Raw genomic sequence first — 19,055 nt, forward strand, 5'->3', positions numbered from 1 at the left:
GGGGAGTCAGTGTAATTTTTATGCAAATACACTTCCTGCCTGAGGCTCTAATTTCTCTCTATTTGTATCTTTTCCTCTGGATCTCTCTTTCATTAAAGATTTTAAAATAGGGGGATGGATGGTAGCGCACCAGGTTAAGCGCATATGGCTCGAAGCACACAGATCGGTATAAGATCCTGGTTCGAGCCCCCTGCTCCCCACCTGCCAGGGGTGGGGGGGTCACTTTGCAAGTGGTGAAGCAGATCTACAGATGTCTATCTTTCTCTTTCCTCTGTCTTCCCCTCCTCTCTCAATTTCTCTCTGTCCTATCCAACAGCAGCAGCAGCAGCAGCAACAGTAACAGCAACAACAAGAACAGTGGGAAAAAATGGCCTCCAAGAGCAGTGGTTTCTCAGTGAAGCTACCTAACCCCAGTGACAACCCTGGAGGCAAGTAATAATAATAATATTAATTAAAAATACAAAAGGGGGGCTGGGCGGTACCTCAAGGACCAGAGTAAGGATCCCAGTTCCAGCCCCCAGCTCCCCAACTGCAGGAGAGTAGCTTCACAAGCAGTGAAGCAGGTCTGCAGGTGTCTCTCTTTCTCTCCCCCTGTCTTCCCCTCCTCTCTCCATTTCTCTCTGTCCTATCCAACAACAACAACAGCAATAAGAACAATAATAATAACAACAATGACAGTGAACAACAAGAGCAACAAAAAAGGGAAGAAATAGTCTCCAGGAGCAGGTGCTTTGTAGTGCAGGTACTGAGCCCCAGTGATAACCCTGGAGGCAAAATAAATACATAAGTAAATAAATAGAATAGAATAGAACAGAACAGAACAGAATAGAATAGAATAACAGAATAGAATAGAATAGAATAGAATAGAATAGAATAGGATAGAATAGAATAAAAAAGGCCCTAGGTTTGAGCCCCACCACCATGTGGGAGCACCATGGACAGCACCATGTTCCATGAAGTGGCCCTGAGGGGTCTCTCCTCTCCTTGTCTCTCTCTAAATGAAAATAATGAAAGAAAGCTGGGTCTAGGAGACTGCTCAGTTATCTCATGCACATGAAATTTTGAGTTCATTTCCCAGTGGCCCATTAAAAAAATAAATAAAATTAAAATCAGTTATCTATTTGAAAAGCTATTTTAAGACACATGAACTAAGAAAGCTTTTATTTCTTTATTTATTGAAGTTAGGATGTTCAAGTTCTCTTTCTGAATGATTTTACAGTTGCATAAAAACTTCATTGATCAGATTTACTTTTCCTTTAAATTGATTGCTTCTGTTGGAAGAAAACTGTGAGCCTTCTTCTTTAATGGGTATTTTGACTGTTCCTGGGCTTCAGAAGGATAAAAATGGAAATGAACTAATACCCCAAGCAGGCTGCTTTACAGGGTGTGTCTGCTTTTCAGGGAGCTAGGAAAGCTCTTAGCTAAAAGTAGAAGAGGCAAAGAAACAGTTATTTTCTCTTACGCTCTACTACAAATAGACTACTTAATTTTATACAAGTCCTCTCATTTCTCCCATTTATATCTCCCATATACAATGTAATTATAAAAATATCTACATTTATATATGCAGTTACATATTTCCTATTCAGATGACACGACAGGACACCATGGGGAAAAAACACAGACTACGCAACTTGAAAGAATTAGTCAAAAATAGTGACTGGAGCAATAGCTCAAGTGGTAGAACACTGGGCTCGCATGCCTGAGGTTCGTGGTTCAGTCCCCAGCACTGCATGTACCAGAGTGTGCCCTGGCTTCCTTCGCTCTCCTCTCTATCAATAATAATAAATTAAAAATCTTAAAAATCAATTGCAACAGGGTAGGGGTAGGTAGCGTAATGGTTATGCAAAGAGACTGTCATGCCTGAGGCTCTGAAGTCCCAGGTTCAATCCCCGCACCACAATAAGCCAGAGCTGAGCAGTGCTCTGGTTGTTTCTTTCTGTGTCTTTCTGCATCTCTCTCAAAAATAGAATAAATAAATAAATAAATAAATAAAACACTTTAAAAAAAGTAATTGGAACAAAGCAAAGGACTCCAAAAGGGATGGAGAAGGTGTGGGGGCCCTGGTGCATGATGGTGGAAAGAACCTAGGTTGGGGATGAGTGTTCTGTAGACACCTGTCATGGGGAGATGAGAAATTTTATCCATAAATCAACAACTTTCTTGTAAACCATTATTCCCAAACCCCAATGAAAGGATTTGAAAATAAGCAAATAAATGAATAAGAACTGGAAGTCGGGCGGTAGCGCAGTGCGTTAAGTGCATATGGCAGAAAGCTCAAGGACCAGCGTAAGGATCCCAGTTTGAGCCCCCGGCTCCCCACCTGCAGGGGAGTCACTTCACAGGTGGTGAAGCAGGTCTGCAGGTGTCTATCTTTCTCTCCTCCTGTCTTCCCCTCTTCTCTCCATTTCTCTCTGTCCTATCCAACAATGACATCAATAACAACAACAATAACTACAACAATAAAACAAGGACAACAAAAGGGAATAAATAAGAACTATCCCAAAGGGGTGGGGGGTAGGTAGCATAATGGTTATGCAAAGAGACTCTCATGCCAGAGGCTCCAAAGTTCCAGGTTCAATCCCGCACCACCATAAACCAGATCTGAGTGGTGTTCTGGTAAAAAAAAAAAAAAAAAAAAAAGAAGAAGAAGAAAAGAAAGGGGAAAAAAATGGTCTGGGAGATAGCACAGTGAAGAAAGGGTTGAACTCTCAAGCATGAGGTCCTGAGTTCCATGCCCGGCAGCACATGTACCAGAGTGATGTCTCTCCTCCTATCCCTCTCATTAATAAATAAATAAATATTTTTTAAAAGAACTATCCAAAAGTAAAGAGTACTTGTTCTCTGACACTCATTGGTGTCAGCACAAACTAGCCTATCTAGGGAGAGACTATGATTTAAATGGAACACTGAGCTGAGTCTGTCTCTGCTATTTAACCTCCTATGACCTTGCACAAGCTAATCTGATTTTTCTGAACCTATTTCATCACCTGTAAAACAGGAATAAGACCACACACCAGGATGCTTCTAAATAGCAGGTGAGATAAGGCATGTGCAATAGATATCATCTCTCCCCTCCTCTCTCCCACCTCTCCCAAGTTTCCTTCTTCCACACTCAACATTCTGGATTAAACCTACTGCAACCCTCATTCTTCTGCAACAAAGTACACTTAGAAAATTCCAACCCTCTTATGTGTTGCAGTATTTAGAGAGTCAGAAAAAGTCTGTCCATCTCTGCGTGTCACTTCTTCAGTCAACACTGGATCCCTGATCACAGTTGTCACTTCTGAGTAGATCACCTCACCTGCTTCCAGGGCCATGGAGAGCTCCTAGAGTGAAGTGCTGAGAGCCTTGGCTCTCTCTGCCCCTCTGTCTGTCTTCACCTGGAGGACTCCTGGGCTCACCAGTTCTTCCAGCCGCTGCCACTACCCACTCTTCCAGAAGATCACCACACACTGCCCAGGGCATCAGCATTCAGACCTCCCCTCTGCACCTGCTGCTGAGCCAGGTTGTTGTCCACCTTGCAACTCTCAGTCTCTGATGATATACCTGTGCCTTCCTGTCTGTTGATATGCTTCTAAATTCTGCTTATAAGACCTGTTTTGATCATCACATTAGGTTCACTTGTATTACTTATGATGTGGTCTATTTACATAATCACTGTTTTACCTGGGCCCTGCCCTGCCTGCAGGGTATTGGTTTAATCCCCACTGGTTAGATGGAAGCTTTCTATGTTCTGTTTGGCTCTTTTTTTGCTCCACCCCCTCTCCTAGTCATTTTCCTTTCCCTTGCCACTTCCGGTGAAGAGAAGCATAAAAGGCAATGTATCTGATTAATAAACAAGATACTGCTTCCCAGCTCAGCCATGAGTCCCTGGTTGTCTGTCTCCTGCTCTCGAAGCTAGACCGGCACCTGTCTACTCTCTACCCCCACCACACACACACACACACACACACACACACACACACACACACACACACACACACACACACACACACACACGCTGCTGTCTCCCTGTCCCCTCCCAAGGGCAGAGGTTGATACTGCTGACATGCTAGACACTTTATTTTTTCTTGTCACCAGAATTATCACTCGGACTTAGTGCCTGCATAACAAATCCACCTCTCTTATTTATTTACCTTTTTTTTTTTTATTGCCACCAGTGTTATTGCTAGAAGAAGAAGTGCCAGCACTATGAATCCATCACTCCTGGAAGCCATTTCTTTCTTTCTCTTTTTCTTTTTCTTTCTTTCTATTATACTTTCTAGGACAGGGATAAATTGAGAGGGGAGGGGAGACAGAGAGGGAAAGAGAAAGAGAGACAACTGTAGATAGCACTGCTTCACCACACATGAAGCTTCCCCCCTGCAGGTGGGGAGTAGAAGTTCAAACCCAGGTCCCTGCACATGGTAATATGTGTGCTTAGCTGGGTGAACCACTCACTGCCTGGCCCCCAAAATCCACCTCTCTTATTGGCCATTTTTTAATTTAATAGGACATAGAGAAGTTGAGAGGAAAGGAGGAGATACAGGGAGAGAGACATCTGTCTGGGAAGGAAGTCAGAGAGATAGATGATAGGACTTTTTATTGTTGTTACTCTTTTATTCTGATAGGACAGAGAGAAATTGAGAGGGGTAGAGGAGAGACAAAGAGACACCTGCAACTTTGCTTCACCGCTTGTGAAGGTGGGGACCAGGGGTTTGAACCTGAGTCCTTGTGCATGTTTACATGTGTGATCAATGAAGTGAACCACTACCCTGCCCCTATACATACCTGCTACTGAGATGTCAAGTCCAACCCAATCCTTACTTGTTCACATGCACCCTTGACAATCATTGAATAGCTCTCTATCAAGTACTGAATGACAATGGACATACAAGTGATATTAAACACCTCTGCCGAATAAGGAAAGAAGACAAGTTACTGCAACCTAGCCAGTGATCATAGAAGCCTGAGTGACTATGGAACAGGGAGGGGGCCAAGCAGACAATGGCCTATAAATCAGAGGAGCTTGGGCTGGTCAGAGCCCTCTTTTTGGATTTTTTTCTGGAGACCTCCTGACATTTATAACACAGGCTGTCAGCACCCACAGGAAGAATCGGCTTAGACAGATCATGTTAAGAAGCCTAGATACATGGAAGCACACACCATCAAGCTGTCCAGCTCAGCAGACACATTCACGAGAGGAGGAAAACCAAGGAACATCCCAGGACTATGCGTGTGCAAAGGGCTTTACAAAGTCTGGTTCACAGCATTTTGGTCAGCTCCAGGTTGATTATGATCAGTGATGACAGGCGAGGAGAGAGAGAGGGGACAGGCATGAGCTCAGGATTGAGGGCTGAAAGGGGCTCCTGATCTGATGAAGGAAAGTCCACATTTTACTTCCAAGGTCTTCCTGGATGAGTGGAGAGGTGAGGCCCCAGACATGTCCTCACACCGGGTTTACAGTGTCAGGACCTACTCTGGCTTCTGTCTACTTTGTATATTTGACAAGTGTTTGCCCTTTCTTATTTCTCATTATTAACCAGGGAACTGCTCAGCTTATGATGGTGCCAGGGACTGAACCTGGGACCTCAGAGCTTCAGGTAGGAGTCTTTTGCATAGGCTTGACTTCCCAGCCCTGCTCACTTAGTTATTACTGAGAGTGTGTTGTGACCCCAAGAAGAGTTTGGGACTATTAGCATATGAATGACATCACCTGGAGGCGGGACTATTAGCATATGAATGACATCACCTGGAGGCGGGACAGACAGAGAAGGGAAGGTATAAAGGTATAAAGCACTCTGAGCAGGTCGCTCTCTCTTTGGCTGCTGCTGCTTTCATGGTCAGATGCATCTAGGAGGAGGTGTGCCAGGTATCCACCATGGGAACTGAACAGCTGTGGCTCTGCTATCCTGTAAACTTTTAGACCTCTCTACAGCCATGAGCAACCTTTACCAGAGCTGATAATTGTTTATCTTATGGGACTAAACTTTTGATAACTATATTCAGACCTTATGGACCTAGTGTACTCTTTTATATTTATTTATTTATTTATTTATTTACTTATTTTCCCTTTTGTTGCCCTTGTTGCTTTATTGTTGTGGATATTATTGTTGTCGTTGTTGGATAGGACAGAGAGAAATGGAGAGAGGATGGGAAGACAGAGAGGGGGAGAGAAAGACAGACCTGTTTCACCACTTGTGAAGCGACTCCCCTGCAGGTGGGGAGCCGGGGACTCGAACTGGGATCCTTACGCTGGTCCTTGTGCTTTGTGCCACATGTGCTTAACTCGCTGCGCTACAACCGACTCCCGGACCTAGTGTACTCTTAACCCTTGATAAGTGCTTATTTTGCCTTTTACCACTTTGTTTAAACCAGTTCCCAGCTCCCTGCTGTGAATGCTTTCACACAGCAGCCCCACAAACCCCTTTTTAAGTTAAATTACAAGAGAGAAAGAGAAGAGCGAGCCAGAGCTTTAAACAAACAAACAAAAAAAAATTTAAGAAGGACATTCAGAAGTAGTAATAGGTGTAGGGGTGACTTAGAAAGGAAGGCAAAGGGGCTCAGGGGTGGCACACCTGCTTGAACACACATGCTACAGTGCACATGGACAGAGGTTCGAGACTCTGGCCCCCATCTGCAGGGGAAAAGCTTTGCTGGTGGTGAGGCAGTGTTGCAGGTGTCTCTCTGTCTCTCTCCCTCTCAACTTCTCTCTGTTTCTATGCAATATATAAATAAATAAAAATATTTTTAAAGTATTAAAAAATGTTAAAAATATTAATATTAAAAAAATATTTTTTAATATGTCCTGTTTCCCTGTTGATTTCTGCTTCTAAAGGAAAAAGTGGGCACACACACAAATATGTATATATAAAATCAACCCATATCTGTGACCTTGGGAGAACTACTGCAGTTTCCAATGGAGAGAATGGGGGACACAGAACTCTAGTTGTGGGAATCATATGGAATTATACCCCATTATAATTTTGTAAACAAATATTAAATCACTAATAAAAATATGGAAAACATAAAGAACATGTTATGATTTCCAGAAAACAAAAAAAAATTTTTTGAAAGTCAAGAAAGAATTGCCTAATAAGTAAATATGAATTATGCTTAGCATCATTAACCATCAGGGAATTTAAGTCAAAATTTTTTCACACTAATGAGGATGGTAAAAAAAATTAAGAGTGATCTGGGAGCGGGGCCAGGTGGTGGCTCACATGGCTAAGTGCACACCCAGGTTCAAGCCCCCGTCCCCACCTGCAGGGGGAAAGCTTCATCAGTGCTGAAGCAGGGCTGCAGGTGTCTCTCTGTCTCTCTCCCTTTCAACTTCTCTCTGTTTCTATGCAATATATAAAATAAAAAAATATTTAAAATAAAAGAGTGATCTGGGAGGTGGCACAGTGGATATAGCAGACTTTCAGCCATGAGGTCCCGAGTTCAATCCCCAGCAGAACATGTACCAGAGTGATGTCTGGTTCTTTTTCTCACCTACCTTGCTCATGAATAAATAAATTCTTTAAAAAAATCTTAAAGAAATCAACAAAAAAAATGTTTAAAAGAAAGAAAGGAAAGAAATCAAGACAACAATGAGATAACATTTCACATCAGTGAGAATGCCACATATCAGAAAGGATAGTAACAAACAGTTCTGGTAAGCTGGGGAGATAGCATAATGGTTATGTAAAAGCCTTTCAAGCCTGAGGTTTTGAGGTCCCAGGTTCAATCCCCAGCACCACCATAAAGCAGAACTGAGCAGTGTTTTGGTCTCTTTCTCTCGGTATCTTTCTCTTCATGTCTACTCTTTCTCATTAAATTAAAAAAAAAAATTTTTTTAAAGTGCTGGTGAAGGTGTGAGGGAAAAGGAAAACAGTCTGAAGGTTCCTCAAAACAACAGAGATAAACCTACCCTAAGACCCAGCAACTCCTTGCCAAGAGATCTAGCCAAAGAAAATAAAAATACCCATCCAAAGACATCTTTGTACATCTATGTTCATAGCAGCACTGTTTATAATAATCCAAATATGGATACAACCCAGATGCCAAATTACAGGTGAGTGGTTAAGAAAACTGTAGTACACACACACACACACACACACACACACGCACACACACACACACACACACACATATCACTCAGGTATCAAAAATGATGAAATCATCTCCTTTGACTCCTCTTGGATGGAACATGAAGAAACCATGTTAAATGAGATCATCCAGAAGAAGAAGAATATATACCAGTTGATATAATTGATAGTTGAACTTAAGAAACAAGGAAGGGGGAGTCGGGTAGTACAGCAGGTTAAGCGCAGGTGGCACAAAGCACAAAGACTGGCATAAGGGTCCCGGTTCGAGCCCCCAGCTCCCCACCTGCAGGGGAGTCGCTTCACAGGTGGTGAAGCAGGTCTGCAGGTGCCTATCTTTCTCTCCCCCTCTCTAATATTCCCCTCCTCTCTCTATTTCTCTCTGTCCTATCCAACAACAATGACATCAATAACAACAACAATAAAAACAGCAAGGGCAACAAAAAGGAAATTAAAAAAAAATCTTAAAAAGAAAGTAAAGGGGCCAGCCTATAGGGCAGTGGATTAAGTGCACATGGCACAAAGCACAAGAACTGTTGGTTCGAACCTCCAGCTCCCCACCTACGGGGGGGGGGGGGGGGGGGGGGGTTGCTTCACGGGTGGTGAAGCAGGTCTGCAGGTGTCTATCTTTCTCTGTCCCTCTCTGTCTTCCCCTCTTCTCTCAATTTCTCTCTGTCCTATCCAACAACAACAGTGATGGTATAAAAATAAATATAAAAAAATTAAAATAGAATTCACCACTAGGGGGCTGAGAGGTGGTGCACCTAATTAAGTACACCCATTATGGTGCACAAGGACCAGGGTTCAAGCCCTAGTCCTCACCTACAGGTAGGAAAGCTTCATGAGTGTTGAAGCAGTGCTACCTGTCTGTTTATCTCTATCTGGTTATCTATTTTCCTCTTCCCTCTCAATTTCTGTCTCTATCAAAAATTAAAAATACTTTCAAAAAATATTTATTTATTCCCTTTTGTTGGCCTTGTTTCATAGTTGTAGTTATTGTTGTTTTCGATGTCTTTGTTTGATAAGATAGAGAAAAATGGAGAGAGGAGGGGAAGACAGAGGGGGAGAGAAAGACAGACACCTTCAGATCTGCTTCACCGCTTGTGAAGCGACTCCCTTGCAGGTGGGGAGCCAGGGGCTAGAACCGGGTTCTTTACCCGGGTCCTTTCGCTTTGCGTCACCTGCGCTTAACCCACTGCGCTACCGCCCGACTCTCTAAAAATACTTCTTAAAATGCTTTTTAAAAATAAAGAATTCAAAACAAGGGCAACAAAAGGGAATAAATAAATTAAATAAATATTTTTTAAATAAATAAATAAAAAATAATTCTCGGGAGTCGGGCGGTAGCGCAGCGGGTTAAGTGCAGGTGGCGCAAAGCACAAGGACCAGTGTAAGGATCCTGGTTCGATCCCCCAGCTCCCCACCTGCAGGGGAGTCGCTTCACAAGCGGTGAAGCAAGTCTGCAGGTGTCTGTCTTTCTCTCCCCATCTCTTGCCTTCCCCTACTCTCTCCATTTCTCTCTGTCCTATCGAACAACGACATCAATGATGACAAAAGGGAATAAGTAAATATCTAAAAAAATAAAATAAAATAATTGTCTATTAATTTTACTTTGTGTTTAATAGAAAATTATGTCTTCTTGTATCTTCTGATTAGCTTTGCAATATCTTAGTTTGCAGGTATGTGTTTATTCTAGTGACTTCCTGACTATATTGAAATTACTCAAAATATTATGTAACCTAGAGGTTCTGTGTAGAGATTCTCACTCAGTAGGTGTAAATTATGGAGACCATCCCATCTTACTAAACTCTTTAGGTGATTCTCTGGGAATCACTGAATAACTAATGAAACTATTCACTGGACATTTTCAGTTTATTAAGGATTAATTTGGGAGTCGGGCGGTAGCAAGCCGGGTTAAGCGCTCGTGTTGCAAAGCGCAAGGACCCGTGTAAGGATCCCAGTTTGAGGCCCCAGTGCCCCACCTGCAGGGGAGTCGCTTCACAAGTAGAAGCAGGTCTTCAGGTGTCTATCTCTCTCTCCCCTTCTCTGTCTTCCCCTCCTCTCTTCATTTCTCTGTCTTATCCAACAATGACGACATCAATAACAACAACAATAACTATAACAGTAAAACAACAAAGGCAACAAAACGGAATAAATATTTTTAAAGTTTTAAAAAAATTAATTAGTTTATTTATTTTAATTTTTAATTTTTTAATATTTATTTATTTTCCCTTTTGTTGCCCTTGTTTTTTATTGTTGTTGCAGTTATTATTGTTGTTTCGATTGATGTCGTCGTTTTTAGATAGGACAGAGAGAAATGGAGAGAGGAGGGGAAGACAGAGAAGGGGAAAGATGCCTGCAGACCTGCTTCACCACCTGTGGTGCGACTCCCCTGCAGGTGGGGAGCCAGGGGGTCGAACCGGGATACTTACGCCGGTCCTTGCGCTTCGTGCCACATGCGCTTAACCCGCTATGCTACCTCCGGACTCCCTTTATTTAATTTTTTTTTTTTTGCCTCCAAAGTTATTGCTGGGGCTTGGTGCTGGCATTATGAATTCACTGCTCCTAGCAGCCATTTTTTCCACTTTATTTCACAAGACAGAGAGAAATTGAGACAGCAGGGGAAGATAGAAAGGGGAATAAAAAAATAAACACCTGCAGAGCTATCTGCTTCACCACTCGTGAAGTGTCCTGCCTGCTGGTAGAAAGCCAAGGGTTCAAACTGGGATCCTGTGCTATGTGTACTTAACCCAGTGGACTACCACCCAGCCCCCCAAAATTTATTTATTATAAGAAAGAGACATGTGCAATACTGGGGGATCAAACTCAGGACCTTATGTTTGAGAGTCCAACACTTTATCCACTGTACTGCTTACTGGACACTTCCTAAGGAATTTTTTTCCTCATTGGTTGATTACAAAAGAACAGCTGTTCACCAAACAAAACACTGAATCATATTGCTATTTCAGAAAAGAATACATACCATAGGTGAAATCTTTCCTCTCTTGTTCTCCTAGAATTAAGAGGAAATGACATTCTGAAATTCTGTAACTACAAGAATGTTCTGCAGAGAGTTTTCTGCCAAATCTCACCCATTTGAATTACTATCATTTCAAAGGAACTTTTCAATCAAAGGAAGCTGTCAGTTCCTTCCTACAAGTTGATAGCTTGATTCTGATGACAGACATACAGGATAAGCCAAGAAGCATCTCAGAGAAAAAAAGAATCTGGAAAGATTTTGAAAACCCACCACAGTACTCAATTCAATCTCCCTAATCTCACTGATCACTTGTATATTCTGAACCACAGTCAGGACTTTCTTAGACTATAAATGAAACCATTTCTTATTAATTGCCCCAATTCACAAGTAAGTCCTCACCAAAAAGCATGTCCTCAACTACAAGCTTTTAGGCAATTTTAGGCAGATGCAGATGATGCATTATTACAAAGCATACAAACACTTTTACAACTAGAAATTATGTCATTGACTTTAATGCCTAAGGCACCAAAGGTTGCAGGCTCAACCCCTACCACCACCTTAAGCCAGAGCTGAACAGTATTCTGGTTAAAAAGAAGAGAAATTATGTCACTGAACCTTTAGACACATTTAACATTAAAGCAGAATCAAAACAGCTTGGGGGCATTTTAGACAATCATTTCAAGCCTTCTCTCTTTATAATTCTTGTTGTGACCTATATTTACTAAGCAATCATTTCTATGGCTTATTCCTACCATTTAACAAATGAATCTGAATCCAATGTTTTATTTTAAAAATAAACACAATACAAACAGAACTACTAAAAATAAAGTCAATTAGAAGAGGCATAGAGGTAGATTGTGCCAGACATGTATGCTTAGTTAATTAATGTGATTGCAGCTTCTGGGTTGCCTCATGACTTTAAAGTTATCTATATTAAAAAGAAAGTACAGGGGCTGGGTGGTGATTTACTTGGTTAAGTGCACATATCATCATGTACAAGGACCCAGGTTCAAACCCCTGCTCCTCACTTACAAGGGAGATGTTTCACAGTGAAGCAGATCTGCATGTGTCTTTCTTTCTTTCTCCCTCTCTATTTCCCTCCCCTCTCAATTTCTCTGTCCTGTCAAAAAAAAAAAAAAAGAAAGAAAGAAAAAGAAAAGAAAGAAAGAGAAAGAAAAATGGGGATGGGGGACAAGAAAAGGAAAAAAAGAAAGCACATGTACTGGAAGAATCTGCAGTTGCAGGGCCATGTCCACCTGAACACTGACTTGGGGACCTCCAGTTCTCTGTTCATATTCTATGAGCCTCATTTGACTTTTACTTTAGCCTTTTTCTTTCAGTTATTTTTATTACTGTTATCTTATTTGATAAAGAGACAGCTAGAAATCAAGAGGGAAGGGGGAATAGAGAAAGAGAGAGACACCTGATGACCTGCTTCACCACTAATGAAGCTTTCCCCCTGCAGGTGGGGACTGGAGGCTTGAACCCTGGTTCTTGAGCATTGTAACATGTGTACTCAACCAGGTATGCCACCACCCAGCCCCCTTAACTTTTACTTTATATTCTTTATTTCCTTATTTTATTATTTTTTTTCATGTAAAGAAATAAACATGCAGGAGTTGGGCAGTAGCGCAGCGGGTTAAGTGCACGTGGCACAAAAAGCAAGGACCCGTGTAAGGATTCCGGTTCGAGTCCCCAGCTCCCCACCTGCAGGGGAGTCACTTCACAGGTGGTGAAGCAGGTCTGCAGGTGTCTATCTTTCTCTCTCCCTCTCTGTCTTCCCCTCGCCTCTCCATGTCTCTGACCTATCCAACTACAACAACATCAATAACAACTACAACAACAGAACAAGGGCAACAAAAGGGAATAAATAAATAAATATAAAAAAGAAATAAACAAACTTTAATAAATAAGAATAAGTTCTTGTGTCTGAGGAGGAGGCTCATTAGTAGGACTCAGTTCTATCCAAAGAAGGCCAATATAATAGACCATTACTCATATAATGTTTTATATGGAAATTTATTAAATCAAAAAATCTAATAACTTTGAAGTAGTATTTATTATATAGCATAACCAACATGATCTCAATTTTATGTGTTTTTGTAAGGATTTTTTAAAATATTTATTTATTTCCTTTTTGTTGCCCTTGTTTTTATTGTTGGTGTAGTTATTATTGTTGCTGTTATTGATGCCATTGTTGTTAGATAGGACAGAGAGAAATGGAGAGAGGAGGGGAAGACAGAGAGGGGGAGAGAAAGATAGACACCTGTAGACCTGCTTCACCGCCTGTGAAGCGAATCCGCTGCAGGTGGGGAACCAGCCAGAGGCTCAAACCAGGATCCTCACAACAGTCCTTGTACTTTGCGCCACATACACTTAATCTGTTGTGCTACCGCTTGACTCCTTTACGTTTTTTTGTTTTTGTTTGTTTGTTTGTTATTAATGAGAAAGATAGGAAGAGAGAGAAAGAACCAGATATCACTCTAGTACACGTGCTGCTGGGGATTGAACTCAGGACCTCATGTTTGAGAATCCAATGCTTTATCCACTGCGCCACTTCCCGGACCACTATGTGCTTTTTTGGGGTTTTTTCTTTGTTTTTTTACCAGAGCACTGTTCAGCTCTGGCTTATAGTGGTGCAGGGAATTAAACCTGGGACTTTGGCGTGTCAGGCACGAAAATTTCTTTGAATAACCATTATGTTATCTACCCTCTGCCCCCAATTTTATAATATACATATTCTTCTAACATATATAGCAAATATATATACACATATACATATTAGAAAAATATAAAAAGTAGTTATGTTGTGCTAATTTTTAAAAATATTTTACTTATTTATTCATGAAAATGATAGGAGAGAGAAAGAACCAGATATCACTCTGGTACATGTGCTGCTGGGGATTGAACTTGGGACCTAATGCTTGAGAGTCCAATGCTTTATCCATTGAGTCACCTTCTGGACCACTGTTGTGCTAATATTTCATCTTCCATATTCTATTTCTTCATTTTAATGAGGACTGTTCAGCTCTGGCTTACAGTGATGCTGGGCACTGAACCTAGGACATAGCCTCAGGAACAAAAATCTTCTACATAATCATCATACAGTTCTTTACATTCCTATCGCACTTTTTCTGTGCGCCATGAAAAATATTATTTGTACCCTGAAGCTCAGGGCTAACAATAAGTGCGGCGTTGTTTATTTGTTGCCTTTTGTTGCCCTTGTTGTTTTATTGTTGTTGTTATTGACGTTGTTGTTGTTGGATAGTACAGAGAGAAATGGAGAGACACGGGGAAGACAGAGAGGGGGAGAGAAAGACAGACACCTGCAGACCTGCTTCACCGCGACTCCCCTACAGGTGGGGGGGGGGGCCGGGGGCTAGAACCTGAATCCTTCTGCCGATCCTTGTGCTTTTCGCCACATGCGCAACGCTGCGCTACCGCCCGACTCCCCAGTATTATTTATTTATTAAATATTTTATTAATTTATTTGTTGGATCAAGACAGAGAAATTGAGAGGGGAGAGGGAGATTGAGAGAGGGATAGAGACACCTGCAGAGGTGCTTGTGAAACCTCCCCCCTTTAAGTGAGGACTAGAAGCTTGAACCCAGGTCCTTATGCACAGTGGCATGTATGCTCGATCAGATGCCCAGCCCCAGTGGGGTACTGTTTAGTAGCGACAGAATTTCTGTCTTGGGTGATAAAAAAAATTTCTCAGAATGGGTATGGTGATGACTGCACAACAATAGGGACAAACAACCCACGAAAATGTAGACATAAAAAGATATGCTTCGGGGTCGGGTGGTACTGCAGAGGTTAATCCCACATGGCTCGAAGTTCAAGGACCAGCATAAGAATCCCAGTTCAAGCCCCTGCTTCCACACCTGCGCGTGCGGGGCGGGGGGGTGCTTCACAGACAGTGCAGCAGATCTGCAGGTGCCTATCTTTCTCTCCCCGTCTTCCCCTCCTCTCTCCATCCTACCCACAACAGCGACATCAGTAAAATAATAATAATAACTACAACAACGATTTAAAAAAAAAAGGCAACAAAAGGAAGGGAGAAAAAGCCTCCAAGAGCAGTCCCCTGCAATAACCCTGGAGGAAAAAAAAAAAAGATGTTTCTGGGCTGGGGAGACAGTATTATGGTTATGCAAGACTTTCACACCTGAGGCTCCAAAGTCCCAGGTTTAGTTTCCAGGCCCACCATAAGCCAGAACTGAGCAGAGTTCTGGTAGCTCTCTGTGTCTATTTTTCTCTGTCTCTTTCATTAAAATAATTAAATAAGGGAGACAAAAAGGGGGGCAGGTGGTAGCATAGCGGGTTAAGCGCAGGTGGCAAAGGGCAATGACGAGCATAAGGATACCGGTTCAAGACCCCAGCTCCCCACCTACAGGGGAGTTGCTTCACAGGCAGTCTATCTTTCTCTCCCCATCTTCCCCTCCTCTCTCCATTTCTCTCTGTCCTTTCCAACAACAACAACAATAATAACTACAACAATAAAACAAGGGCAACAAAAGGGAATAAATAAAACAATTTATATATGTGTGTGTGTATATATATATATATATATACATACATATACATTTCTGTTGCACATTTAAAACAGAATAGCAGTAAGGGAATGAAAGTGTCCAGAAACCAACACAAGTCACAGGCTGCCATTAACAGTCTCATGACCAAGTTTAGCTAAGGAGTCCGTAGAGGTAGGGGCTGTGATCCATGTGCTGGAGGGGTGTTACTCCCAGTCAGGTAAAATGAATGTTCCCATGCAGGGCTGGATGGAAGTGTGCTGTCAGTCACTTCTTTACTTTGGACAGGAAATGTCATTCTAATACTTCAGGGCCATACTGCTCAAAGGCAAAGAATCAAAAGACACTTAGGGATTTTATTTAATCTTTTGCCAGAGCACCACTCAGCTCTAGCTTAGGTGGTATGGGAAATTGAACTTGGGACTTCAGAGCTTCATAATCATTATTCTCTTTCTCTAGCCACCCCCCCCCCCAAGGAAATGCTGCAGCTGCTGAACCACAAAATTCTTTTTTAAAAGGGGGGGATAATTGATTAATTTATAAGACACAAAACCAAAACATCACTCTGACATATGGGATGCAGGGGATTGAACTCAGGATCTTACACTTTACTGGTTTACCGAGGGTCCCACCTACTCCACTGTAGGGAGATACTGAGTTGAGAGTTCTGCTCAAGTAAAGGTGGGGTGAACATGAAGACTGAACCAGGTTTTCCTTGGTATAAACATCTTTCTGATTTTCTTTTCTTTCTTTCTTAATTTCTCTCTCTTTTTTTTAGTAAAAGTTTCTCCCCTTTCTTAATTTTAGTAGTGATCTATAAAATTACAAGAATAGCAATATAGTTCTATACCACTCCTACCACTAAAGTTCTGTACCCCACCTTCATCTGATTCTTTTTTAAAGACATTTTATTATATTTGCAGTGGCAATATTAAAATGATTCAATACTTAATATTCCACCTTATATACATATATATGTCCCGTTTTCTAACATTTTAATATAAAATATTACCAATTTTCCAATATTCTAAACTTCTATTAATTAAAGAAACATGTTTTTAATCATTTTTATTATTTTATTTTTTAATCTTTTATAATCTTTTTATTTATTGGGTAGAGACAGTCAGAAATCAAGAGGGAAGGGGAAGACGGGGAGAGAGACAACTGCAGCCTTGCTTCACCGCTCCTAAGGCTTTCTCCCTGTAGGAACTGGGGGCTTGAACCCCTGTCCTTGCTCATTATGGCATATGCGCTCAACCAGCTGTGTCACCACCTGGCCCTCCTTAAAGCAACATGTTTTAAAATAGGTAATATAACTTTCCTGAAATAAATCAACTCCTTTGGTGTGTGGCATCTATGAGGTTGAATTCTAAGTAGCAAAATCGCAGAGCATTTGTCCTAATTTGTTCCTTTTTACCAGAGTACTACTTAGCTCTGGCTAATGGTGGTGTAGAGGACTGAAGCTGGGACCTCTGAGGCTCAGGAATGGAAATCCATAAGCATTCTGCTAGCTCCAGAGCACCCAGAGCACTTGAAAACATTATCACCTTACATGTCCAGCCACCCAGACCCCAGGTCCCCTGCAGGAGAGCAAAGAGACCCTATATTTGGAGCGAATTGCATCTCCTGCCAACCCCACAAGGCCTGTGATACCTGGGTGCCGGGTTTGGCCGGGAGCAGCCAAACGTGGCTGGGGGTGTGGAGAGTTGGGGCCGGGTTCCCAGCCCAGCTCGCACCTCCCGGGGAACCACGCAGCGCAGCCTCCCGCACCCCTTCCCGCCTGCGCGTGCCGGGCGGTGGGAGGAAGTTACCTAGAGCCCCGGCGCAGGGACAGCGCCTCCCCGCGCGCTCGGGCTCAGGTGCACGGTCCCCACCTGCAGCGCTCCTTCCGGTTAGCTGAGGCTCTTGGCACTCCTTTCAGTAAACCAAGGTTCTTCTCCCCTCTCTCCAGTAAACCGAGGCTCCGCTTCTGTCCCTTACCCTCACGCCGGTAAACTGAGGCTCCATTCTTTCCCCTCTGGGAAACTGAGGCTCTACTCCCATATTCTCCGGTAGACTGAAGCTGCGCTCCCGCCCTCTGGTAAACTGAGGCGCTATTCCCGCCGTCTCGGGTAAACCGGAGCTCAGCTCCCTCTCCTTGGGAACCGTGCCCCCCACCCCAGTAAACCGAGGCTCGGTGTGTCTGTCACACACACACACACACACACACACACACACACACACACACACACACACACTCGTGCCCTCGTGTGACCCCGCTGAGCAGCGGCTGGACTGCAGGCGACAGTACCCACCTGCGCCGAGGCCGGTCCGGACAGAAGGGGGGGGCGTTCGGGTCCAGCAACTCCCCCTCCCATATCATCCACAGCTCCTTCTGCCCCCACATATCCCACACAGCCTCCTGTAGCCCTCCATCCCCCCCACGGCTCCCAGCAGTCCCCATATCACCCACAGCTCCCCCACATCCCGCAGACCCCCCTGCATCCCCCACGGCCCGCCACGTACCCTCACAATCTCCCCGCAGACACCCAACGCGGGCTGGCACTCATTTCCACACCGCCCAGCCAGAGGAGCCCGGGGCGCGAGGGACCGTCACCCCCCAAAAAAAAGTCCGGCCCACACGCCCAAGGAAGGAACTAACTAGGTGGCGGCCGGCACGCCCGAGGCCCCAGGACAGGGGAGGAGCCCCCAAATTCTCCCTCCGGCCCCGGCAGGTCCTCCCGGGGAGCGAGGTGGGGAGAGGGAAGTACTCGCCTGGGTCGGGCCGGGCCGGGCCGTGCAGGGCCGAGGACTCCTGCGGGGCGCTGCTCGTCCGCTGTCCCCTGCTCTCGGGGCGGGTGGCCTCGGCGACCGCTCCTGTGTATTATTGTGACTCAAGCTATTTCCTGTTTGGATGTTAAGGAGAAAGGAAAGGAAAAGAAAAAAAAAAAAAGCCACGGTCCAGGGTGGAGGTGCGGTAGGGAGGGCAGCGCGGTGGGTCCCAGGGACGGGGGTGGACAGAGCCTGGCACCAGTCTTCTGGAGTCCCCGAGGGTGTCCAGAGCGGGGGCCAGACACAGACGCAGCAGCTCCTTGCGGGGCCACTTTGGGGGTGTCGGCAAGGGGGGGGACTCGCGCGCCACCCAGCGGCGGGGTAAGGTCTGTGCTCGCCGTCCCTTCAGTCTGCGCGCCCAAATTCCTTTCCACTAATAATCATTTATTTAATAGAGAGAAACCGAGAAGGGAGAGATTGAGATACCTGCAGTTCATGAAGCTTCCCCCTTGCAGGTGGACTACCGAGGACTTAAACCTGGGTCATATGGTGACATATGTGCTCAACCGGCCCTTGCCAATTCCTTTCTTCTCTTCTCCCCAGTCAGCGCTCCTAACTTTCTGGAGGAATGGGGGTGGGGAGGGGGAGATGACTCTGGGCTTTTGGGGGTATTTGCTTCGTTGCTTCCCCCCTATTTTAGGGGGGGGTCCTTATTTCTCTTTGAGG

At 43.8% G+C, this 19,055-nt stretch overlaps 1 protein-coding gene across 3 annotated transcripts in view; it reads right to left on the minus strand.

Annotated features, from left to right (window-relative positions):
• TJP2 (tight junction protein 2) overlaps positions 1–18,415 on the minus strand; it is a 172,986-nt gene extending 154,571 nt beyond the window's left edge. For 2 of the 3 annotated variants that reach the window (XM_060199718.1, XM_060199717.1), the window contains exon 1: positions 18,333–18,415. The gene's annotated coding sequence lies outside the window, so the exon portion shown is untranslated. Of the gene's footprint in view, positions 1–3,304; positions 3,320–18,332 lie in introns of those variants that run through there. The other variant, XM_060199713.1, reaches the window with a different exon arrangement.
• Between the last annotated feature and the right edge of the window lie 640 nt (positions 18,416–19,055).

Source organism: Erinaceus europaeus, chromosome 10 (assembly GCF_950295315.1).
Source record: "Erinaceus europaeus chromosome 10, mEriEur2.1, whole genome shotgun sequence".
Lineage (NCBI taxonomy): Eukaryota > Metazoa > Chordata > Mammalia > Eulipotyphla > Erinaceidae > Erinaceus > Erinaceus europaeus.